Consider the following 25905-nt stretch of genomic DNA (forward strand, 5'->3'; position numbering starts at 1 on the left):
CTGGGCCACATTGGAAGAAGAATTGTCATGGGCCACACATAAAATACACTAACACTAATGATAGCTGAGGAGCTTAAAAAAAAAAAAAAAGCAAAAAAAAAAAAATCACGTAATGTTTTAAGAAAGCTTAGGAATTTGTGTTGGGCCGCATTCAAAGCCGTTCCAGGCCTCACGCAGCCCACAGGCCACGGGTTGGAGAAGCTTGATCCAGAGACTTTCTTAAATAACCCTGATTTAATTGTATTCATTAATGGTTCAAACATAAAAAGTAAAACTAAAAATTGCTAAACAGGATAACCTATCACAGACTTGTTTGTCCTTAAAATACAAGCTTCTCATAGAAACTAAATCAGTTCACATTTTGTATTATAAACATTTTACATTTTCTGTGTATTATGATGTTTTGACATTTTTAAAAACCTTTCTGACTAGGGGGAGACTGCCCCTCCTGGGGCTAGCCAAGTCTTAAAAATAACAAAGTCCCAGCCAGGAGCATCTTTAATATGCAAACTAACCAATCCAGAGCCATACCTCCCCTGTTTGGCCCAGATACCCCAGGAGGCCACATTCCTCTTCTTCTTCTTCTTCTTTTTTTTTTTTTTTTTGAGGTGAGTTCTTGCTCTTGTTGCCCAGTCTGGAGTGCAATGGCGTGATCTCAGCTCATCGCAACCTCCACCTCCCAGGTTCAAGCAATTCTCCTGCCTCAGCCTCCCAAGTATCTGGGATTACAGGCATGCGCCACCACGCCTGGCTAATTTTGTATTTTCAGTAGAGACGGAGTTTCTCGATGTGGGTCAGGCTGGTCTCGAACTCTCGACCTTAGGTGATCTGCCTGCCTCGGCCTCCCAAAGTGCTGGGATTACAGGAGTGAGCCACCATGCCCGGCCCACATTCCTCTTCCTAATCATCCTACTGTTACTGGAAAAAGGGTCTTGTTCCAGATCCCAAGGAGCGGGTTCTTGGATCTCATGCAAGAAAAAATTCAGGGCAAGTCGCAGAGTATAGTGAAGTAAAGATAGTTCACTATACTCTGATTAGAGACTACTCTATTGCAGAGTAGGGTGTCCTCAGAAAGCAAGAGGAGGAACGAAATCACCTCAAATACAATGCTTGCTTAGATATGATAATAGAGCTAAGAATAATGGTCTTACGTGCTTTATTACAAAGGCTTGTGATCAGGTTGTGACCGGATAGTAGCATTGTTATTCTCTTGTATAACTATTGATTTCAGCAGGAATTTATGGGTATACTATTATCTTTAACGTGAAATTGGCCAGGCATGGTAGCTCACCCCAGTAATCCCAGCACTTTGGGAGGCCGAGGCAGGTGGATCACTTGAGGTCAGGAGTTCGAGACCAGTGTGGCCGACATGGTGAAACCCCGTCTCCACTAAAATGCAAAAATTAGCTGGGCATGGTGGTAGGCGCCAGTAATCCCAGCTAATTGGAAAGCTGAGGCAGGAGAATTGCTTGAACCTGGGAGGCACAGGTTGCAGTGAGCCGAGATCACGCCATTGCACTTCAGCTTGGGCAACATAGCAAGACTCCGTCAAAAACATAGATGAATAAACAAAAATTTTTAAAAAGTGAAATGTATTCTTAAACTAAGAGTGCATTTTGTTAAGATATTGGGACATCAGGACATTTCCTTAAGTTCTGGATCTTATGTAGTTAGCCTCCTTAACTTGTCCCCTCAACCATAAACATCTTGTGACCAAGAGTTCCCAACCTCCTGGGAATGTAACCCAGCAGGTTTGGCTTTATTTGGCCTTTATTCAAGATGCAGTCACTCGGGTTAGGACACTTCTGACACTAGGGCCAGGTACCAAGCAACTGGAAACCATCCTTATGTAGCCCAAAGCCCAAGGCAGTTATTCAAACTAGCCAGTCATAAACTGTTCACCCTGCCCTGCATTGCCTATTGTATGGAAGTCCCAGTAAAGGTCATGGCCTAAATCTTCCCCTTGCTCGTGTCTTCTGCCTTCAGACCACCCTGATGTCTTTCCCATGTGGCCCTGCATGACGTACCTGGCCTCCTGTCTGTACAACCTGTGAGTAAATAAACTGTTTTACTTCTGAGCCTCTCTGATATCTCCTCTAGTGGCCACACCTGAGGGATCATCTCATAAAAGAATTACAAGCCAGATGTGGTGGCAAGCATCTGTGGTCCCAGCTACTTGGGAGGCTAAGGCGAGAGGATCACATGAGCCTAGGAGTTTGAGGCTGCAGTGAGCCATGATTTTGCCACTTCACTCCAGTCTGGGTGACAAAGCTAGACCTTGTCTCTGAAAAACAACAACTAATAATTTGCAAAACAGATGGCTAAATTGATTGTCTTGGCCCAGACTTATCAACTGACAAAATGTAAAAGAAGATTTGTATGTTTATAGTAAACTTGTGATTTTAAGATAGTTCATAACATCACAATGGTTTAGAAACAAAGAGATTTTCTGACCTCTCCAAGAACCCTCATGACTGAAATGGTGAATTTGAAAACTGGGAGATGTTTTGCCATTATCCAAGAAGATAATCATAATAACATTTCAGCCAAAATGCTTCATGATTTCTCTCTCAGTAGCAGAGATAGATTGGCCACAATACTGAACCAACAATGGTGGGGCAATTTTGAGAGATATTGTCCAAGATGTTTTCAAGGAAGTGTCCTACCTGCAGTTGTGCAATCTTGCAAGACTATTAGGGTAGGAAATGGGCAGGAACTACAGCCTTGAGGCCCATTTTAAACCTCTCCAAGTGGGTTGTGAGTGTGTTCTGGTTATCATGGTCTATTCTTATGGTTGGTTGAGTCCTCACCTTGCTATAGAACTGAATGTAGTGATTTTTTTAATTGCTTGCTTTTGTGCTCCTGACGTGGGAAGTCTCGAGGTATCTCCCTAGTAACAGGGACACACATCTTGTTGGTATCATTATTTTTAAATCCCTTAACATATTACATTTTACTCAAAAATTCCTCTATCCTTGCCATGCTCAAATTCATAAAAAAATAAAGACAATTAATAGAATTCTCAAATTATAATTATCAAAGCTTTCAAAAATCCTTGGACTTCCCAGGCCCAGAGAACTGTCATTAGCCCTGATGACAATGAGATCAAAGCTCTCAAAGATCCACAGGTTATCAACTTCTAAGTTAATAAAAGCCTGCTTCATGCATTTGGGAATTTCACTTCCAATCCCAGATACTACTGATTTACAGTCTAATGTGGCTGAATATTCCAAGAGACTCATATAATACCTCCAGCATTATGACCGACAAAGTGCATTTTCAAAGTACGTACCTAAACATCCTCTGCATGATCCGCAACCTGGAGATCTGGTCTTATGAAATAGGCAACAGAAATACAACTTCCCTGAACCTTGGTTAAAAAAAAATGTCTTCTTGTGCTGGGCACGGTGGCTCACGCCTGTAATCCTAGCACTTTCAGAGGCCAAGGCAGGTGGATCACCTGAGGTCAGAAGTTCGAGACCAGCCTGGCCAATGTGGTGAAACCGTGTCTCTACTAAAAATACAAAAATTAGCTAGGCATGGTGGCGCGTGCCTGTAATCCCAGCGACTTGGGTGGCTGAGGCAGGAGAATCACTTGAACCTGGGGGACGGAGGTTGCAGTGAGCCGAGATTGTGCCACTGCACTCCAGCCTGGGTGAAAGGGCGAAACTCCATCAAAAAAAAAAAAAAAAAAAAAGTCTTTTCAGTACTGTTAAGAAGTTGATATATCAGTAAAACTCCAAGGTGTTGATACTTAGTGTTTTGTGTGTGTGTGTGTGTGTTTCATTTTTTTTTTTGACGGAGTTTCACTCTTATTGCCCAGGCTGGAGTGCCATGGCGCGATCTCCACTCACTGCAACCTCTGCCTCCTGGGTTCAAGCGATTCTCCTGCCTCAGCCTCCCCAGTAGCTGGGATTACAGGCGTGAGCCACCACACCCGGCCATCGATACTTAGATTTTTAAGAGTATACAAAATATTTAACTTAAAAGATACACGTCACCTCTTCCTACACTAATGGACATCCATTTTATCTGAAGACCTTAAACTGGGGATTCTTAGGAATCCTGACACTGACTACAGAAGTGGACAGCTTTTGCGCCAGACAAAACTAGCTGCTGACTTCAGAAGTTCCACCTAAGACAGCGGAACAAGATTAATTTTCTGATTCTTCAACATTCTTTTCTGTCCTTTGTTCTTCTACTATGATTACCTATTATTACACTAGGACACCCTCTAGAACACTAATATAACCCACACTTATCTTCATCCTATTATTTTGAATCCTTATGGTTGTCTTCTATCACCTCATGTTTTTCACAGGCCCTAGATACTGCTTTGAATTAAACTGATTGCTGGATCTAACATCTTCCACCAGATCCTGCTGACAATAATCTACTAGCAATTCCTTTAAACACTTAAGAAGGCACTGCTGGGCATGGTGGCTCATGGCTGTAATCCCAACACTTTGGTAGGCCGAGGCGGGTGGATCATGAGGTCAGGAGATCCAGACCAGCCTGGCTAACACAGTGAAACGTTGTCTCTATTAAAAATACACAAAATTAGCCAGGCGTGGTGCCACGTGCTTATAATCCCAACTGCTCGGGAGGCTGAGGCAGGAGAATCGCTTGAACCTGGGAAGTGGACGTTGCGATGAGCCGAGACCGTGCCATTGCACTCCAGCCTGGGCAACAAGAGCAAAACTCCGTCTCAAAAAAGAAAAAACAAAAACAAAACGCAGATTCCATTTTATAGGCCCCTTCTGTCATTTAACCTTCCCTCATATCATTAATCCTGCAGCCTTGTATAAAATGGACTCTGACCTCAGATTACTAGAATGCCTCTGCTAAGGTTATTATAATACTATCAGCGAGACCTAGCCAATCAGAAGTAGACAATAATAGTTAGGCCCTCCTGACCACCATAGTCAGTTTATTCTCCAGAAACATGTCATTCTGCTTTGCTAAGGTGTTTAACCCAACTCAAAAATCTGTCTACCTCAAAGGACATGAAAATGGCTTACTCCTATTGTCATACATAATATTTATACAACAGTCTAGCTCCTAATTAGGGTACTACACTTTATACGGATATTGGGCTTACAGTGGTCTCCTACATCCTAATTTATCTTGTGTATTTAGTATAATTGTGAGACACTTTCAGATCTTTAAAAGTATCATCCCCCTAGTGGATCATGTTTCCCTGGAAAAATTCTACCCAGAAACCTCCAAAACACAGAACACAAAAGCTTATTTACAATTAAACAAACAAACTCCCAAAAGACATAACTGACTCCCTTTTCACGGATACTATGTAAGTTGCAATTCCCTCATTAAAGATAATACCACTGGCAAACATGGTCCAAAACTTGCCTCATACCCTAACAAAAGTCATAACAAACACTTCACTCTGAAAGACAAACTAGTTTAAACTCATTAGCCTAGCTTGTTATGGGAAATCACATAGTCGTTGATTACCTCCTAAGCTGCCAAGGCGGAATTTACGCTATACTAAATACTCCTGGCTGCATCTATGTACTACAAAACAAATAAACTCATGAGTAAGCAAAAAACAAAAATGCAGATTTAAGTCCATTGCCTTCTCCATTGATAAGAGTCTCCAGTAATTTAGAGTCACCATTCTTATTCTGGTGCACAGTGGGAGAAACCCTTACAAATGGAGATTTTTTATATGCATGTAAATTTCTCCTACAAAAGGGTAACTTCTGTCCTCTAAGGTTTGGGGCTAAAAAAAGGTGTCGGGGAGGGGAGCGGGTAACTTCTACTCTTGCTTTCAGAGTTTCTTCTCCTTTGTCTCTTGTTTCTCAAGATAATTATTATGCCCAACAGGCATAATATGGGGTGGCATAATCTGGTAGTCTACACTCTTATTTTGGGGAGAGGTGTCGTGTCTTGAACTCCATCAGTTTTTTTGTTTGTTTTGGTTTGGCTTTTTTTGAGACGGAGTGTTGCTCTGTCGCCAGGCTGGAGTGCAGCAGCCCGATCTCGGTTCACTGCAACCTCCATCTCTCAGGTTCAAGCGATTCTCATGCCTCAGCCTCCAGAGTAGCTGGGATTACAGGCATGTGCCACCACACCCGACTAATTTTTGTATTTTTAGTAGAGACAGGGTTTCACCATGTTAACCAGACTGGTCTTGAACTCCTGACCTCAAGTGATCCACCCACCTGGGCCTCCCAAAGTACTGGGATTACAGGTGTGAGCCACTGCGCCCGGCCCTATTTTTATTTTTGAGACTGGGTCTCACTCTGTTGCCCAGGCCAGAATACAATAGTGCGATCATAGCTCATTGCAGCCTCAGCCACCCAGGATCAAGCGATCCTTCCACCTCAGCTTCCTGAAAAGCTGGGACTACCAGTGCATACCACCATGCCTGGGTAATTTTTTTTTTATTTTGTAGAGACAGGAGGGGTCTCACTGTGCTGCCCAGGGTGGTCTCAAACTCCTGTACCCAAGCAATCCTCCTGCCTTGGCCTCCCAAAGTGCTTGGACTACAGGCCTGAGCCGACACCCCTAATCCCCATCAGTTTTAAATGATATTCTGTGACCATTAACAAATCAGAGGATTCAACAATTTACCCTGCAACAAAAGGAGCAGGAGAAACTATCAATACTCCAAATTTAGATTACATTCTCTGCAAATAGTTTCTAAAGCAAAGTCTTGGCTATGGTGAAAATCTGGATATCAAGGATGAAGTTTCTGCAGGCTGACTGCAGTCTGCCCTTGGCCAAAAGGAAAACAGAGCAAAGCATCAGCCTTAGTGTTGCTGTCCCTGCATTCACACCTGGGCCATGGTGATCTGCTGTTGAACACGAGAAATCTCACAGAACAGCAACATCAGACAAGGCCACTCTGTGACAATGATCAATCAAGGCAAAAACAAGACCAAACTGTAATGTTTTAACAAAAACTAAATTAAACATAAACATTGTCGGGGGAGGGGGGAGGGATAGCATTAGGAGATATACCTAATGCTAAATGACAACTTAATGGGTGCAGCACACCAGCACGGCACATGTATACATATGTAACTAACCTGCACATTGTGCACATGTACCCTAAAACTTAAAATATAATAATAGTAAAATAAAATAAAAAAAACATAAACATTGTCTCAGCTACAGGAATGACCAATATTCCCCTAGACTGGCTAATATGAGTGACTACTGCTTTTTTTTTTTTTTTTTTTCTTTCAGAGACAGTCTCACTCTGCTCCCCAGGCTGGAGTACAATGGCATGATAATAGCTCACTGCAGCCTCAATTCTCAATTTCCCAGGCTCAAGAAATCCTTCTGCCTCAGCCTCTGGAGTAGCTGGGACTGAAGGTGTGTGCCAGCACATCTGACTATTTTATTTTTATTTTTATTTATTTATTTTTTTGAGATGGAGTCTTGCTCTGTTGCCCAGGCTGGAGTGCAATGATTTGATCTCAGCTCACTGCAACCTCTGCCTCTCAGGTTCAAGCGAGTCTCCTGCCTCAGCCTCCCGAGTAGCTGGGATTACAGGTGTGTGCCACCACACCCAGCTAGTTTTTGTATTTTTAATAGAGACGGGGTTTCACCGTGTTGGCCAGACTGGTGTCAAACTCCTGACCTCAGGTGATCTGCCTGCCTCGGCCTCCCAAAGTGTTGGGATTACAGGTGTGAGCCACCACGCCCAGCTTTATTTTTAGTTTTTGTAGAGACAGGATCTTGCTATGTTGCTCAGGCTGGTCTCGAACTCCTGGCCTCAAGCAATCCTCCAGCCTTGGCCTCCCAAAGTGCTGGGATTACAGGAGTGAGCCACCATGCCCAGCTGCTTTTGTTTTTTTAAACAAATTATGGCGTTAGCCTCAGTCTGTATTCTTGCCTCATCCTAGATAAACTTATTAGGATTCCCAATAATAGAATTATCCTCACTCTCTCATAGCATCCAATTTAGAGCATAGCACTAATTCCTTATATCCTCTCTAAAACCACCTAATACAAACTCAAATCCTAAAATAAGTCCTTTCTAACACCCTTTTCTGGAGGTGCTCCATGGTTCCTTCAGTGAACAACAAATCCCGCTTGTTTCACTGCGGAGATGTTCCTGGTATTCTTTGACTCTGGAAACAACCAACTTCATCTCCAGATTGTTCGCGTGGAGAGCAATGAGAAAATACACTGGAATTTTCACCCCTACTTACATGCCCAGAACTAGTCTCCTCCTCTCTACTTTGTCTCTTCTGACTTTGTCTTCTCAAAAGAGGAAAATAATTTTGCAGTATACCCACTTCACTCCTGGAAGGAGTTCAAAGTACTTAGCATGAAATTAATTATTGTAAAGGTTTAACTGTGAGTAATTGCCCTAAATGAAGTTTGGATTACTTCTTCTGTTTGAAATGACCTGTGTTCAGGAAGCTTGCTGAGGATTCCTAGAGACTTCCTTTGAAAAACATTTTCCTGTAAAAATGGAGTCTCTGTATTTTCCCTGTATTTCCATAAAAAGTCTCAGATTTCTTTCCTGATTAGAGTGGTTTTCCTTAGAAGACTTAAGTGTGGAGAGAAGGTATAATAAGGACAGACATCACTATGGAAACAAGTTAGATAATCATAATTGTATTTGCTAACATCATTATCAAAATAAGAATAAATTTGAAAAGATTCATACATGAAGAGGACCTTTCACCAAACTTGGTACATTCCTTTTGCTTTGTCTGGCTGGCTGTTGTTTTTGCTTTGTTTGGCTGGCTGGTGTTACTACTTGGGGGTTTTCTGAGTCAGCGTCATGTTATACTCATGGTGAAGATGTCCTGCCATCTAGTGGCCAAATTGCATAGTGCTACTAGCTTATTTAAAATTGAACCCAATGTTCAAGGAGCCCAGCAGGTACAATGCACTCCTTTGGCTTCCATGAAATACAAACAAAGCCTCAGCTATTTCAAGATGCAAGGAATCCTTTAAACTTTTGGGAAACAGTCTGTCTTTTGTGGGAAAACAAAGTCTTCATTTGGGAAGGACTGATTTGACCTTGAAGCTGAGGTCACTTTGACCCTATCTATATATGTTTGTGAGTCTCTGTTCTGAAACCAGGAGGGGATATATTTAGGCAGCAGGATTCTGGGAGCACAACAGGTGAGAATGTGGATTTTAGAAACAGTCCTTGCCAGCCTGGGTTTCCACTACACCCTGCAAAGGTGCAGCTGAATTTGGAGCGGTGAGGGTTTGTGTTCCAGAGGGCCAGAGATAATTGTGGAGTTCCAGGGGATGCAGGGCCCAGAGAGGTGAGCTTGATGACTGAGCTTAAGGCTAGGAAGATCAAAATGTGTCAGCAGGCCAGGAGCTGGGGCCATGAGGGAACCTAATCCTCAGGGCCCTGAACAGGAGCTAAATTGGAGAGAACAGGAGCAAATTATAAACCAGGTCAGGATGGTCCTGGCCTCTAGCTGAGAAAAGAATTGGAGTATACTGAGCTTGCCTTTATTAACCTTGAAACTGGACAGGTGGCCGGGCGTGGTGGCTCACACCTGTAATCCTAGTACTTTGGGAGGCCGAGGCAGGTGGATCACTTGAGGTCAGGAGTTCGAGACCAGCCTGGCCAACATGGTGAAACCCTGTCTTTACTAAAAATACAAAAATTAGCCAGGTGTGGTGGTGGCGCCTGTAATCCCAGCTACTCGGGAGGCTGAGGCATGAGAATTGCTTGAACCTGGGAGGCAGAGGTTGCAGTGAGCCAAGAGCACGCCACTGCACTCCAGACTGGGTGACAGAGCAACACCCCATCTCAAAAAAAAAAAAAAAAAAAAGAGAAAAGAAAAGAAAAAAAAGAAACTGGACAGGCACAGAGAAGGGGAGTTGGAGGTTGAGCGAGGGCAGGGAATCTAGAAGCATTAGATACTGAGGTTTGCAGGGAGTTGGCTTCTACGTCCTATGGCTTCAGTATCCCTTCCAAAGCTCATGTTGAATTTTTTTTTTTTTTTTTTTTAGGCAGAGTCTTGTTCTTGTTGCTTAGGTTGGAGTGCAATGGCATGATCTTGGCTCACTGCAACCTCCGCCTCCCAAGTTCAAGCGATTCTCCTGCCTCAACCTCCCGAGTAGCTGGGATTACAGGTGCCCATCACCACACCCAGCTAATATTTTGTATTTTTAGTAGAGATGGGGGGTTTTACGATGTTGGCCAGGCTGGTCTCGAACTCCTGACCTCAGGTGATTCACCTGCCTCGGCCTCCCAAAGTGCTGGGATTACAGGCGTGAGCCACCGTGGCCAGCCAAATTTTTTTTCTTTTTTTTCTTTTTTTTTTTTTTGAGACAGAGTCTTGCTTTGTCACCCAGGCTGAGTGCGGTGGCCTGATATTGGCTCACTGCAACCTCCACCTCTTGGGTTCAAATGACTCTCCTGCCTCAGCCTCCCTAGTAGCTGAGATTACAGGCATGCACCACCATGCCCAGCTAAGTTTTGTATTTTTAGTACAAATGGGATTTTGCCATGTTGCCCAGGCTGGACTCAAACTCCTGGCCTTTAGTGATCCACCTGCCTTGGCCTCCCAAAGTGCTGGGATTACAGGTGTGAGCCACTGCACTTGGCCCATGTTGAAATTTAATTGCCATTGTGATGGTATTAAGAGGTGAGACCTGCTGGGCATGGTGGCTCATGCCTGTAATCCCAGTACTTTGGGAGGCCAAGGCAGGTGGATCATTTGAGGTCAGGAGTTCGAGACCAGCCTGGCCAACATGGTGAAACCCTGTCTTTACTAAAAATACAAAAATTAGCCAGGCGTGGTAGTGTACGCCTGTAATCCCAGCTACTTGGGTGGCTGAGGCAGGAGAATCGCTTGAGCCCGGGAGGCAGAGGTTTCAGTGAGCTGAGATTGTGCCACTGCACTCCAGCCTGGGTGAGAGTGAGACTCCATCTCAAAAAAAAAAAAAAAAAAAAAAGAGAGAGGTGAGACCTTTAGGAGGTAATTAGGCTCTGCTTTCAAGAGTGGATGCTGTGCCAAACCCCTATAAACCTCAGTAGGGAAGCCACCAGGTTCAAGAGGCCAAAGAAGTGACCCAGAGCCAGCAAATGAGACTTCGGATTTTATTAGGGGCTTAGATAAAAGGGAGAGAGTACAATGGCAGTGAGCTGGACAGGAGAATTGCAACTGCTTGCAAAGACCATGCAGTTTGTAAAACGAAAGTATCTGAGGCAGGTCTCAATCAATTCAGAAGTTTATTTTGCCAAGACTAAGGACAATGTCCTGGGAGAAAGAACAATGGAATCACAGAAACAATCTGTGGTCTGTGCCTTTCTCCAAAGAGAATTTTAATGGCTTCATTATTTAAAGGGGGAAAAGCAGGCCTGGCAAGGTGGTCACACCTGTAATCCCAGCACTTTGGGAGGCTGAGGCGGGTGGATCATTTGAGGTCAGGAGTTCAAGACCAGCCTGGCCAACATGGTGAAACCCCATCTCTACTAAAAATATAAAACTAGTCGGGCGTGGTGGCACACACCTGTAGTCCCAGCTACTCAGGAGGCCAAGGCAGGAGAATTGCTTTAACCCGGGACTGCACTCCAGCCTGGGTGACAGGGCGAGACTCTATCTTTTAAAAAGTTGGGGGAGATGGGTGGGGTAAGCAGGATGGAGGGGAAAGGGGGCGGGCATGGTCACATTACTGAATCCACATGTTGCAAGAGAAAAGGAGCTGGTAAGGGAATAGTCAATCATGTATTCGTCTCAGGCTCAGTAAATCGGCACTTTACATAAGAAAAGGTGAACACTGATTAGCTACCTGTGGAGATATTTAACCTTTTATCTGTAGCTATCTGCTTAGGAACAAAAGAAAAGGCAGCTGCTTGCAGCACTCAGATTTCAGCTTAATTTTTTCCTTTTAGCAGAGTGAATTGGGGTCGCACATTTTTCTCTTTGTTTCAGAAGTTTCTATAGCATTTTCACGTAACACTCTCCTCTTAACGTCCTCCACCTGGTAGCCTTCATCTAGACCAAAACTCAGGGCCTCAAACCCCTATATGGCTCATGTTCCACGGGACAGGATGGTGGCTCAGATGTTCCTCATAGACAAAGAACGAATCTCCGGGTTAGTCACTCCTGTTTTAGCAGCAGAAAACGGATTAAGACAACACCCTAAGGTGAAATTTAAAAATCCATTTATATAACATGGAGAGAGCAAAGGATTTGCAGCATGAGAGCCTTACCTGTGTGAAACTATCCTGCACCATCCTGGTTGTTCCCCTTGGCAAAGCCACGCGGCCTCTATGGACTTTGGTTTCCTGGCACAAGTAGTTACTGAATCTGCCCACCCAGCAAATAGGACAAAAAAAAAGGTGATGACTTGGTTCTTTACGTGGGGAAATGGCCATTCATCCCTAAAGTAAAGGAGAAAAAACAAGGAGGAATCCAGACAGAGGTAGTTAAAATTCATAGCCCAGGTCTTTGTCATATGCTCATGTTGTGCCGAACCCCTGTACACTCCAATGGGGATGAATACTGGGTTCAATAGGCTGAAGAGACCCAGAGCCAGTGAATGAGACATGAGGTTTTATTGGGGGCTTACAATTGGGGAACAGGGCCCAACGGCAGTGGGCTGGACAAGAGAATCACAACCACTTGCAAAATAAAGTCATGCAATTTATAGAGGGTTTTTTTTTTTGAGACTGAGTCTTGATCTGTCGCCAGGCTGGAGTGCAGTGGCGTGGTCTCAGCTCACTGCAACCTCCACCTCCTGGGTTCAGGCGATTCTCCTGCCTCAGCCTCCCGAGTAGCTGGGACTACACGCGCGCGCTAACATGCCCAGCTAACTTTTTTGTATTTTTAGTAGAGACGGGGTTTCACCATGTTGGCCAGGATGGTCTTGATCTCTTGACCCCATGATCCACCCGCCTTGGCCTCCCAAAGTGCTGGGATTACAGGTGTGAGCCACCGCACCCGGCCTTATACAGTATTTTCACTTCACACCCTCCCCCTAACAACCTCCACCTGGCAGCCTTCATTTAACCCAAAACACAGGGCCTTGAACCCCTGTATAGCCCACATTCCATGGGACAGGACGGCTGGTGGTTCACAGCTTCTTCATAAATAAGAAATGAATCTCTGTGTTGGCCACCCCCAGATTTCTTAGCTCAGAACTTCAAACACACATTCAGGATTCAGGTGCGTCTGCCATACAGGATCATTCTCAGGATATGCTTAAGTTATTACTATCAGGTGAATTTACCATACAGCTCCCATTACAAAGTGAGAAAGTTGCGGCAGAGCATTAACCCATCCTGCCAAGCCACACCCCACCAATTGAAAGTAGCTGGGAATTGGGACCTATCCTGTGGAGACCTGTAATGCAGGAGGGCAGCTGCCTGGCCAGGACAAAGAACTTAAGGGGCCTCATTGTCCTCCTCCCGCTTCCCTGGTAATACCCACCTACCTCTGCCCAAACACCTAGGGGCTCTGTTAGAATAAAGGGCTGTGAGTCAGGGCCTGAGCTTAAGGTTGGAAGTAGTTTTTCAGCAGGTGGTCTTGGGGGGCCTGAGCATGGGAGAAAGTCAGCTGTGGGAGAGTGAAATGGAGGCAGGACATTCTGAGGAGTTGGGGGCGATCAAAGACAGCTGTGTGCCCTGAGGTTAATGCAGAGATTTCTTCTAAACATGTTATTAATAAATATATGAATGATTTTATAAACACAGAAAAATTAGTACACAAATACACAGCAATCTTTAAGGGCGGTTACACTGGGCAGTGGATGTGGGCAGGAGTGACTTCAATTTTTCCTTGAAACACTTCTGTATTTGTGAAGACATTTTTCCTGAAAAAAATAAGAAAGGATTACATCTGTCAATAGAAATCAAAAAGGTAGGTCCACAAAAATCTTTTCATTGTTATTGTTTACTAACTAAATGGCCAGCAAGTTACCCACGGACCTATAGAGCTCACTAGACTATTGTTTTAAAACTATATTTGTCTCTTTCTCTGTCCTTAGGGAACAAGGTGCTAGGAGGATACACAGCCCCATTTAATACTCCTCATCTCTCATCACCGGCTATTGTCATTTTCCTCTTTACCCTGTACATGTCTCCTTAGGTGAATATTATTTTGCAAGAGGAGTGTGTTTTCTCAAAACAAAGAACATACAAATCAGGGCACTAGTCAGGTAGGGGAAACCTGCCAGCTGCTGTCACTCCTTTGGCCCCGACACATTGCCGCCCACCTAGGCAGCATCGGCGCCACCAAGCAGCAGCCCTTAAGGTGCTGGCCCTCTAGCAATTCCATGACAAAGAGTGAGAGGTGATAGGGCTCAGGCAGTGTCTGGTCTTGGGAACCTGCCTCTCACCTGGGGAGGGAGCAATTAAGGCATATGAATGATACAACAGGCAACATTATCATTTGAGCATGTACTTATTTAAATTCTTTTTTACCTCTCAATAGGGTTGTGAATGACTTTTCTGTTTTGTTGTTAGATCTCGATTTTTTTTTCTTCTTCTTTTTTTTTTTTTTTTTTTTGAGACAGAGTTTTGCTCTTATCGCCCAGGCTGGAGTGTAATGGCACGATCTTGGCTCACTGCACACTCCGCTCCCAGGTTCAAGCGATTCTCCTGCCTCAGCCTCCCGAGTAGCTAGGATTACAGGCGTGCACCACCACGCCAGCTATTTTTTGTGCTTTTGGTAGAGATGAGGTTTCACCATATTGGCCAGGCTGGTCTCGAACTCCTGACCTCAGGTGATCCACCCACCTCAGCCTCCCAAAGTGCTGGGATTACTGGCGTGAGCCACCGTGCCCAGCCTGTTGTTAGTCTCAATCATCCTTTGTGCACTTGCCAGCAGTTAGCTCCCTTAAAGAGACAAATAGGTTCTCCCTGGGCAAGTGGCAAAGGATGAGAAGTTTCTTCTCTAGCTTTCTGAAGCCCGTGCCTCCCTGCCTCTTCAGGCAACAGAGATAGCCCATCAGGGACACAACACATACAATAGTCATCCCAAAACCCTACTACAAATACTTTTGGGCTTACTCCTAGCCTGGAGGCCAGGAGAAAGAGAAGAGGGAGAATGAGAGGTGGTGGCAGCCCAGAATAATGGGACACTATCAACAACCATCCTAGTTCTGTGGCAGAATGCGCAAACCATGAACAGTAGGGGTTACTATAGCCTTCCAGTGTCCTGTTCTAAGAATAGAACAGGATGTCATTTTGTAAAAAGTGGCTCTGTGTCCCTAGTCAAGAATAGTGGCACAGGGGATTTTCAAGGGGGAAGATGGGCTGTAATTTCTAAGAGCTCTGCTGTTTGGCCTGAAGGGACTAACTTTGTTTATTTGTTTATTTATTTATTTAGAGACAGCGTCTCCCTCTGTCATCCAGGCTGGAGTGCAGTGGCATGATCACGGCTCACAGCTTACTGCTCAAGCGATCTTCCTGCCTCAGTCCCCGAAGTGCTAGGGTTACAGGCATGAGCCTGTATAAATAACTAACTTTATTTAGAATAGAGAGTGGTGAAATCTGTGACCAGTGGAGGTCTTGGAGAATACTTAGAGAAAACCAAGAAAAGAGACAGCCAAAAAGAACCCTCTGGATCACAGTCCAGAGGTTTGGGGAACTCTTTGTACAATAGGGATGGCTGTAGCCAATCAAGAATGAAGCTTAGCCGGGCGCGGTGGCTCAGGCCTGTAATCCCAGCACTTTGGGAGGCCGAGGCGGGCGGATCACGAGGTCAGGAGTTCGAGACCAGCCTGGCCAATGTGGTGAAACCCCGTTTCTACTAAAAATACAAAAATTAGCTGCCCATGGTGGCGCATGCCTGTAACCCCAGCTACTCAGGAGGCTGAGGCAGGAGAACTGCTTGAACCGGGACCCGGGAGGTGGAGGTTGCAGTGAGCCGAGATCATGCCATTATACTCCAGCCTGAGCAACAAAAGTGGAACTCTGTCTCAAAAGAAAAAAAAAAAAAAGAGTGAGCCTTAGAGCAAGACATAGGCGAGATATAAAAGCATTTTCCAAGCCATACACAGAGTCATCAACACAGAACAGAAGCTTCACTGGCATGAGGGGTTTAAACACAAAACTCTGACCAAACACTGGACAATAAGCTGCTCTGACTCAGGGGTGACTCCTACGAAATCAAACGTGAAAACAATATCACAAATACCAAATGCACAGTCAATAAAAGATAAAATATATATACTGAAACACATCAGCCAACAGGAGAATAGACAAGTACGTTGTGGCATTGTTATACAGTAGAGTATGCTCAACATACATAATTCTCAAAAACATAATTAATCAAGAAAAGTTGGAGAACAATGTACATAGCATAATACCGATTTTATAATGTTTAAAAATATGCATAGCAATGCAACGTGTGACTTACAAATTCATACTAGGTAGCAATCACATGAACAATACACTTGAGAAAAGTACCCGTTCAGGTGATCGTAGTTGCCTCCAGGAAGGAAAAAATAAAGAAAATGGGAAATCTAAAATATATATATATAATGTACTATATATATACTATATATATATTCAGTATATATATATACTGAATATATATATACAGTATATATATATACACTGTATATATATACACTGTATATATATATATATACTGTATATATATATACTGTGTATATATATACAGTGTACATATATATATATATACCAGATAACATCAAAATTTAAAACTTCTATGCTTCAAAGGACAACATCAAGAAAATGAAAACAAAATTCAAACAATGGGAGAAAATTTTTGTAAATCCTATATCTAATAAGAGACTTGTACCGAGAACATACAACGAACAATCGCAACTCAATAAACAAGTAACTAGATTTAAAAATGGGTAAGACCTTTGAATGGACATTCTCCAAAGAAGATATACAAATGGCCAGTAAGCACTTGGAAATATACTCACCATCATTAGCCATCAGGGAAATGTAAATCAAAATCACAAAGAGATACCACTTCAAACCCACTGGGATGATTATAATTAAAATCAGGCCAGGAGCAGTGGCTCACGCCTGTAATCCTAGCACTTTGGGAGGCTGAGGCAGGTGGATCACTTGAGGTCAGGAGTTCAAGACCAGTCTGGCCAACATTGTGAAACCCCGTCTCTACTAAAAATACAAAAATTAGCTGGGCATGGTGGTGGGCACTTGTAGTCCCAGCTACTTGGGAGGCTGAGGCAGAAGAATTGCTTGAATCTGGGAGGTGGAGCTTGCAGTGAGCCGAGATGGCGCCACTGCACTCCAGCCTGGGTGACAAGAGTGAGACTCCATCTCAAAAAAAAAAAAAAAGAATAAAAATTTTTGGTGAGCATTAGAGAAATGGGAACTCTCATACACTGCTGGTAAGAATGTGAATTTTTTCTCTCTCTCTCCTCTTCTCCCTTCTCCTGAATGTAAAATGTTACAGCCACCTTGCACATAAGTCTGGCAGATCTTCACACAGTTAAACATAAAAATTCCATAACCTACCAATTTCATTCCTAGGTAGGTACCTAAGGAGAAATGAAAACATATGTCTGTACAAAAAATATACATAATCATAACGGCTTTATAGGTAAGCACTGAGTGCATCCCTAGTGTCTAGCAAAAGGTGAAGGGATAAAGAAATTGTGGTACATATTGTATTATTCCATCTACAAAAAAAATGTCCAAGCCAGACTTGGTGGCTCACGCCTATAATCTCAGCACTTTGGTAAGCTGAGGCGGGAGGATCACTTGAGCCCAGGTGTTCGAGTCCAGCCTTGGCAACATAGGAAGACTCTGTCTGTACAAAAAATAAAGAAAATTAGCCAGGGCATGCATCTGTATCTTCAGGTACTCCGGAAGTCTAGGTGAGGATTGCTAGAGCCGCAGCGGTGGTGGAGGTTGCAGTGAGCTGAGATGATGTCACTGCACTCCAGCCTGGGTGACAGAGTGAGACCCTGTCTGCCAAAAAAAAAAATCCTGGCTGGGCGCGATGGCTCATGCCTGTAATCCCAGCACTTTGAGAGGCCAAGGTGGGTGGATCACTTTGAGCCCTGGAGTTCGAGACCAGACTGGGCAACATGGTGAAGCCTCATCTCTACTAAAAATATAAAAATTAGCCAGGCATGGTGGCCAGCTACTTGGGAGGCTGAGGCTGGAGAATCCCTTGAACCTGGGAGGCAGAGCTTGCAGTGAGCCGAGATCGTGCAATGGCACTCCAGCTTGTGTCACAGAGCAAGACTCCCTATCAAAAAAAAAAAAAAAAAATCCAGAATAGGCAAATCTGTAGAGACACAAGGAAATTAATGGTTGTCTAGGACTGTTGAGGATGGCAGTAGGGGGCAACAGCAAAAGGGTATTATATTGTGAAATATAAATATTTAGTCTTCACCGGGCACAGTGGCTCACGCCTGTAATCCCAGCACTTTGGGAGGCCAAGACGGGTGGATCACGAGGTCAGGAGATCAAGACCATCCTGGCTAACACGGTGAAACCCCGTCTCTACTAAAAATACACAAAATTAGCCGGGCATGGTGGCATGCACCTGTAGTCCCAGCTACTCAGGAGGCTGAGCCAGGAGAATCACTTGAACACAGGAGGCGGAGGTTGCAGTGAGCCAAGATCGTACCGCTGCACTCCAGCCTGGGTAGCAGAGCAAGACTCCATCTAAAAAAAAATAATTAAATAAAAAATAAAAAAGTAATAAAAAAACTTAGTCTTCAAGTCCTGGTTTCCTAAAACGGCACCTAAAACCCTTCAAATCTCCAGAGTGATAAAAATGGCTTTTGTATGCTAATGAGATGACTGGTGGCAGCCCCTAGGTAGCTGCAGAGTGGGAGCTGGTCACTGGAAAGACCAAGCATGATTAGAGGGTTGGGACTTTCAGCCCCACTTCCCAAACTTCAGGGAGGTAACAGGGGTTAAAGGTTGACTTCATAACCAATGGCTGTTGATTTCATCAATCATGCCTATGAAATGAAGCTTCTATAAAAGCCTAAAAGGACAAGGTTTGGGACCGTTTCCAGATAGCCTAACACATCTAGGTTCCTGGAGGGTGCCAGGAGAAGGCACGGAAGTTCCACACCCCTTTTCATATACCTTGCCCTGTGCATCTTTTCCATCTGGCTGTTCATCAGTACCCTTTGTAAAACGCTTTCTAATAAATAAGTAAATGTAAGTAAAGTGTTTTCCTGAGTTTTGTGAGCCATTCTATCAGGCCAGTATAACTCTCATATCAAAACCAGGTAAAGCATCACAAATAAGGGAACTACAGGCCCAACATGGTGACTCACACCTGTAATCCCAGCACTTTGGAAGGCTGAGGTGGGCAGATTGCTTGAGCTCAGGAGTTCAAGACCAGCCTGGGCAACATGGTGAAACCCCGTCTCTACTAAAAACACCAAAAAAAAAAAAAAAAAAAAAAATCTGGGTGTTGTAGTGCACTCCTGTAATCCCAGCTACTCGGGAGGCTGAGACAGGAGAATATCTCTTTGAACCTGAAAGGCGGAGGTTGTAGTGAGCTGAGATCACACCACTGCACTCCAGCCTCGGTGACAGAGTGAGACTCTATCTTAAAAAACAAACAAAAAAGCCTTTCTTTGAGGAATCACCATGGCGGCTGGGACCCTGTACACATATCCTGAAAACTGAAGGACCTTCAAGGCCCTCATTGCTGCTCAGCACAGAGGGGCTCAGGTCCGTGTGCTCTCCGCACCACCCCATTTCCACTTTGGCCAAACCAACCGCACCCCTGAATTTCTCCGCAAATTTCCTGCTGGCAAGGTTCCAGCATTTGAGGGTGACGATAAATTCTGTGTGTTTGAGAGCAATGCCGTTGCCTACTATGTGAGCAATGAGGAGCTGCAGGGAAGTACTCCAGAGGCAGCAGCCCAGGTGACGCAGTGGGTGAGCTTTGCTGCTAGCAATATAGTGTCCCCAGCCAGTACCTTGGTGTTCCCCACCTTGGGCATCATGCACCACAACAAACAGGCCACTGAGAATACAAAGGAGGAAGTGAGGCAAATTCTGGGGCTGTTGGATGCTCACTTGAAGACAAGGACTTTTCTGGAGGGCGAACGATTGATGTTGGTTGACATCACAGTTGTCTGCACCCTATTGTGGCTGTATAAGCAGGTCCTAGAACCTTCTTTCTGCCAGGCCTTTCCCAATACCAACCGCTGGTTCCTCACCTGCATTAACCAGCCTCAGTTCTGCACTGTCTTGGGGAAAGCAAAACTATGTGAGAAGATGGCCCAGTTTGATGCTAAAAAGTTTGTGGAGAGCCAGCCTAAAAAGGACACACCACGGAAAGAGAAGCGTTCACGGGAAGAGAAGCAGAAACCCCAGGCTGAGCGGGAGGAGAAAAAGGCGGCTGCCCCTACTCCTGAGGAGGAGATGGATGAATGTGAGCAGGTGCTGGCTGCTGAGCCCAAGGCCAAGGACCCCTTTGCTCACCTGCCCAAGAGTACCTTAGTGTTGGATGAATTGAAGCTCAAGTACTCCAATGAGGACACACTCTCTGTGGCACTGCCATATTTCTGGGAGCACTTTGATAAGGACGGCCGGTCCCTGTGGTACTCAGAGCATCGCTTCCCTGAAGAATTCACTCAGACCTTCATGAGCTGCAATCTCATCACTGGAATGTTCCAGTGACTGGACAAGCTGAGGAAGAATGCCTTCGCCAGTGTCATCTTCTTTGGAACCAACAATAGCAGCTCCATGTCTGGAGTCTGGGTCTTCTGAGGCCAGGAGCTTGCCTTTCCACTGAGTCCAGATTGGCAGGTGGACTATGAATCATACACATGGCAGAAACTGGATCCTGGCAGCGAGGAGACCCAGACGCTGGTTTGAGAGTACTTTTCCTGGGAGGGGGCCTTCCAGCATGTGGGCAAAGCCTTCAATCAGGGCAAGATCTTCAAGTGAACATCTGTTACCATCACCTAGCTGCCTGAACCTGCCCTTCAGGGAGAAGGGGTCATTAAAGAAAACTGAACATTGGAAAAAAAAATTTTTTGGGTTTTTATTATTATTATTATTATTTATTTATTTATTTATTTATGAGACTGAATCTCACTCTTGTCTCCTAGGCTGGAGTGCAGCGGAACAATCTTGGCTCACTGCAACCTCTGCCTCCCGGGTATAAGCAATTCTCCTGCCTCAGCCTCCCAAGTAGCTGGGATTACAGGCACCCAACACCACGCCTGGCTAATTTTTATATTTTTAGTAGAGATGGGGTTTCACCATGTTGGACAGTCTGGTCTCAAATTCCTGACCTCAGGTAATCTGCCCGCCTTAGCCTCCCAAAGTGCTGGGATTACAGGCGTGAGCCACCACACCCGGCCAAAAAAACCTTTTTAACCTTTGCCAATGTGATACAGGAACAAACACATTTCAGTGCTATTTTTAAAAGACAGCCCCAGCCTGGGCAACAAAGCCAGACTTCATCTCTACATAAAATAAACAAAAACTAGCCAGGCATGGTGGCACACGCCTGTAGTCCTGCCTACTTGGGAGGCTGAGACAGAAGGATCACTTGAACCCAGGAGGTTGAGGCTGGAGTAAGCTGTGATCACGTCACTGCACTTCAGCCTGGGCAACAGAGCAAGACATTGTCAAAAAAGAAAAAAAAAAAAAAGGAAGAGAAAAAATAAAAAGGAAACTACAAACCAATATTCCCTATTTATGTGGATGCACGAACTATCAACAATATACTAGAAAGGTGACTACAGTAACATGTAAAAATAACTATACAATATAACCAAGTGTGATTTATCCCAGGAATACAATGTTCTTTTAACATCCAAAAATGAAATTATATAATACACTATATCAAGAAAAAACACAAAAATCACATGATTATCCCAATAGTTGCAGAGAAAAAATTGACAAAATCTAACACCGCTTCATATAAAAATATTCAATAAACTAGGAATAGAGATAACTTCCTCATCCTCATAAAGGGCATCTGGGAAAAACCCAAAGCTAAGGCTGGGCGTGGTGGCTCACGCCTATAATCCCAGCACATTGGGAGGCCAAGGTATGTGGGTCACTTGAGCTCAGGAGTTCGAGACCAGCCTGGCCAACGAGGTGAAACCGTGTCTCTATTAAAAATACAAAAATTAGTTGGGCGTGGTGGAGGGTGCCTGTAGTTTCAGCTACTCAGGGGGCTGAGGCAGGAGAATCACTTGAATGCAAGAGGAAGATGTTGCAGTGAGCTGAGATCACACCACTGCACTCACTCCAGCCTGGGCAACACAGTGAGACTCCGTCTCAAAAAAAAAAAAAAAAAAAAAGTAGGCCAGGTGCAGTGGCTCACACCTGTAATCCCAGCACTTTGGGAGGCCGAGGCGGGTGGATCACCTGAGGTCAGGAGTTCGAGTCCAGCCTGACCAACATGGAGAAACCCCATCTCTACTAAACATAGAAAATTAGCTGGATGTGGTGGCTCATGCCTGTAATTCCAGCTACTTGGGAGGCTGAGGCAGGAGAATCTCTTGAACCCAGGAGGCAGAGGTTGCAGTGAGCTGAGATCATGCCATTGCACTCCAGCCTGAGCAACAAGAGTGAAACTCCATCTCAAAAGAGAAAAACGTTATGGGTACATTGTAGGTGTATATATTTATGGGTTACATGAGATGATTTGATACAGGAATGCAATGTGAAATAAGCACATCATGGATAACAGAGTATCCATTCCTTCAAGAATTTATCCTTTGAGTTACATACAATCCAATTATACTCCTCAAGTTATTTAAAAATTTACAATTAAGTTATTTTTATTTATTTATTTATTTATTTTTGAGATGGAGTCTCACTCTGTCTCCAAAGCTGGAGTGCAGTGGCATGATCTCGGGTCACTGCAACATCCACCTCCCAGTTTCAAGTGATTCTCCTGCCTCAGCCTCCCAAGTAGCTGGGATTACAGGCACGCACCACCACGCCCCGCCAATTTTTGTATTTTTAGTAGAGACAGGGTTTCACCATGTTGGCCAGGCTGGTTTCAAACTCTGGACCTCAGGTGATCTGCCTGCCTCGGCCTCCCAAAGTGCTGGGATTATAGGCGTGAGCCACTGCGCCCGGCTACAATTAAGTTATTATTGGCGATAGCCACTCTATTGTGCTATCAAATAGTAGGTCTTATTCATTCTTTATATATTTTTTGTACCCATTAACCATCCTCACCTCTGCCACAAACCCCCCATTATCCTTCCCAGCCTCTGGTAACCATCCTTCTACTCTCCATGTCCATTAATTCAATTGATTTTATTTTTAGATCCCACAAATAAGTGAGAACATGTGACGTTAGTCTTTCAGGGCCTCAATTATTTCACTTAACATGATTTCTGGTTCTATCCACGTTGTTGCAAATGAATGGATCTCATCCTTTTTTATGGCTGCACAGTACTCTGTTGTGTGTATGTACCACATTTTCTTTATCCATTCATCTGCTGATGAACACTTAGCTTCCCTCCAAATCTTAGCTATTGTGAACAGTGCTGCCACAAACATAGGAGTGCAGATATCTACTGATTTTCCTCCTTTTGGCTATTTACCCAGCAGTGGGGTTGCTGGATCTTACGGTAGCTCAATTTTTATATTTTAAGGAACCTCCAAGCTGTTCTCCATAGTGGTTGTACTAATTTACATTCCCACCAAGAGTGTACTAATTTACATTCCCACCTTTTCTCCATATCCACACCAGCATTCATTATTGCCTGTCTTTGGGATATAAACCATTTTAACTGGATAGGATGATATCTCACTGTAGTTTTAATTTGCATTTCACTGATGATCAGTGATGTTGAGCATCTTTCAAAATGCTGTTGTCATTTGTATGTCTTCTTTTGAGAAATGTCTATTCGAATCTTTTGCCCATTTCTTGATCATATTATGAGATTTTTTCTAATAGAGTTGTCTGAGCTCGTTACATATTCTGGTGATTAATTGTGTGTCAGAGGGGTAGTTTGCAAATATTTCTCTCATCCTATGGGTTGTCTCTTCACTTTGTTGATTGTATCCTTTGCTGTGCAGAAGCTTTTTAACTTGATGTGATTCCATTTGTCCACAGTTTCATTGACTGTGCTTGTGGGGTATTGCTTAAGAAATCTTTGCCCAGACCAATGTCCTCGAGAGTTTTCCATATGTTTTCTTGTAGTAGTTTCATAGTTGGAGGTGTTAGATTTAAGTCTTTAATTCATTTTGATTTGATTTTTGTATATGGTGAGAGATAGGGGTCTAATTTCATTCTTCTGCATATGGACATCCAGTTTTCCCAGCACCATTTACTGAAGAGACTGTGTTTTCCCCAGTGTATGTTCTTGGCACCTTTGTCAAAAATAAGTTCACTATAGGTGTGTGAATTTGTTTCTGGGTTCTCTGTTCTGTTCCATTGGTCTATGTGTCTGTTTTTGTGCTGGTACTATGCTGTTTTGATTATTGTAGCTCTGTTGTATAATTCGAAGTCAGCTAAAGTTATCCCTCCAATTTTGCTCTTCTTGCTTAGGATAACTTTGGCTATTCTGGGTCTTCTGTAGTTCCATATAAATTTTAGAATTGTTTTTTCTATTTCTGTGATGAATGTCATTAGTATTTTAATAGGGATTGAATTTAATCTGTAGATTGCTTTGGGTAGTATGAAAATTTTAACAATATTAATTCTTCCAATCCATGAACATGAAAAATATAGAATGCTTCACAAATTTGCATGTTATCCTTGCACAGCTGCCATGTATCTTCTCTGTATCTTTCCAATTTTAGTATATGTGCTGCTGAAGTGAGCACATAAAGCATGTTTGAGTGCTTAATTTGTGAGTCAGATTTGCTAGTTCTGACCTCTCCTCTGTGACCTAAGTGTTACGCCCATTTTACAAAGGAAACAACCTATGCACGGAATGAGTAAGAAACCGGCCTAAAATTGTGCCCAAATCAAGAGGTGGAGCTGGGTTCCTCCTTGGGTCTGTTTGATTCTAAGTTTGTATTTATAACGCCTCTGTCAACTGGCTATTTTTTACTCAATAGCCGTCATGATGATGCAAAGGACAAGAGTGAAGTACTATTACTTCTGGCCTGTCAACTTGGCCAAGTGTAAAATCTTAATTTTACTCAGTTCTGGCCAGGGAGCAGCAAAGTACTTAGTCTCATCCACAGAAAGTGAATCCCTTGGTACAAGTTTTCTTGAAGGCAGTTGACTGATTTGATAGTCCTGCTTCACCAGGTAATTCCATACATGACACTTCATCCACGCGAAATGTTCAGACATGTACACATTGTTTTATTATCTATGGAGATATTCTTTAAACGCCTATACATCCACTGATTGACAAATAACCATAGTAGGATTGTTTGGACAGAAAGCTCAGACAGACACCATCTAAGTAAATCAACTAAGGTTTACTTCTGCAAATGACATAGAAGAAAGTCATTGTAGTCAGGATACACAACTCAAAGATAAGCTGTGCTCTTGAGTGTGGAGATATAAGCATCTGAACTTCTGATCCTTATCAAGCAGCAATGGTAGTGATGGTGGGATGATGGAAGGTGGAGACACAATTTTGCAGATGTAATACTTTAGTGAGTGAGAGCCATACCAGACCTTCTGGAAGGTAATTAGTCACATTACAAACAGAGTAGGATAGGCTGGATATGTACCAGCAACATCTGCATCAAAGTGGAGTGCCTCTCCTCAATCATAGGGTTGCACTCTGTGTGTGTACTGTATGCATTATGACTACAAACTGCAGTGTAGCACATTATACTCAGGTTGAACAAAATCTTCATTTATCACTTTCAGCCTTCCCTAGGTCTACTCAGCCTAGTCCAAGTAAGTTTCTGAACTGTAAGCCATTACCCAGAAGACTCTGTGTATCAAGCAGACAGTCTCTTAGAATAGATATAGTGTTCATCCTGCCCAACTTAAGTACCAACCAATATATGATTCCGTAGTTGAATTATAATGTGATAAAATAATAAGGAAAAAAGTAGAATGT

At 43.7% G+C, this 25905-nt stretch overlaps 1 long non-coding RNA gene, 1 other non-coding gene and 1 pseudogene across 2 annotated transcripts in view; 1 reads left to right on the forward strand and 2 right to left on the reverse strand.

Annotated features, from left to right (window-relative positions):
• Positions 1–13675: 13675 nt before the first annotated feature.
• Positions 13676–25905, reverse strand: part of LOC129053021 (uncharacterized) — a 29402-nt gene continuing 17172 nt past the window's right edge. The window contains exon 4 of the long non-coding RNA XR_008518152.1: positions 13676–13776. This is a non-coding gene — a long non-coding RNA (uncharacterized LOC129053021). The remainder of the gene's footprint in view (positions 13777–25905) is intronic.
• On the forward strand, positions 19522–20888 carry LOC100452331 (elongation factor 1-gamma-like; annotated as a pseudogene).
• On the reverse strand, positions 24596–24700 carry LOC112131107 (U6 spliceosomal RNA). The gene has a single exon (XR_002913255.2). It is a non-coding gene; the product is annotated as a U6 spliceosomal RNA (small nuclear RNA).

Source organism: Pongo abelii, chromosome X (assembly GCF_028885655.2).
Source record: "Pongo abelii isolate AG06213 chromosome X, NHGRI_mPonAbe1-v2.0_pri, whole genome shotgun sequence".
In the NCBI taxonomy this organism is placed as follows: Eukaryota; Metazoa; Chordata; class Mammalia; order Primates; family Hominidae; genus Pongo; species Pongo abelii.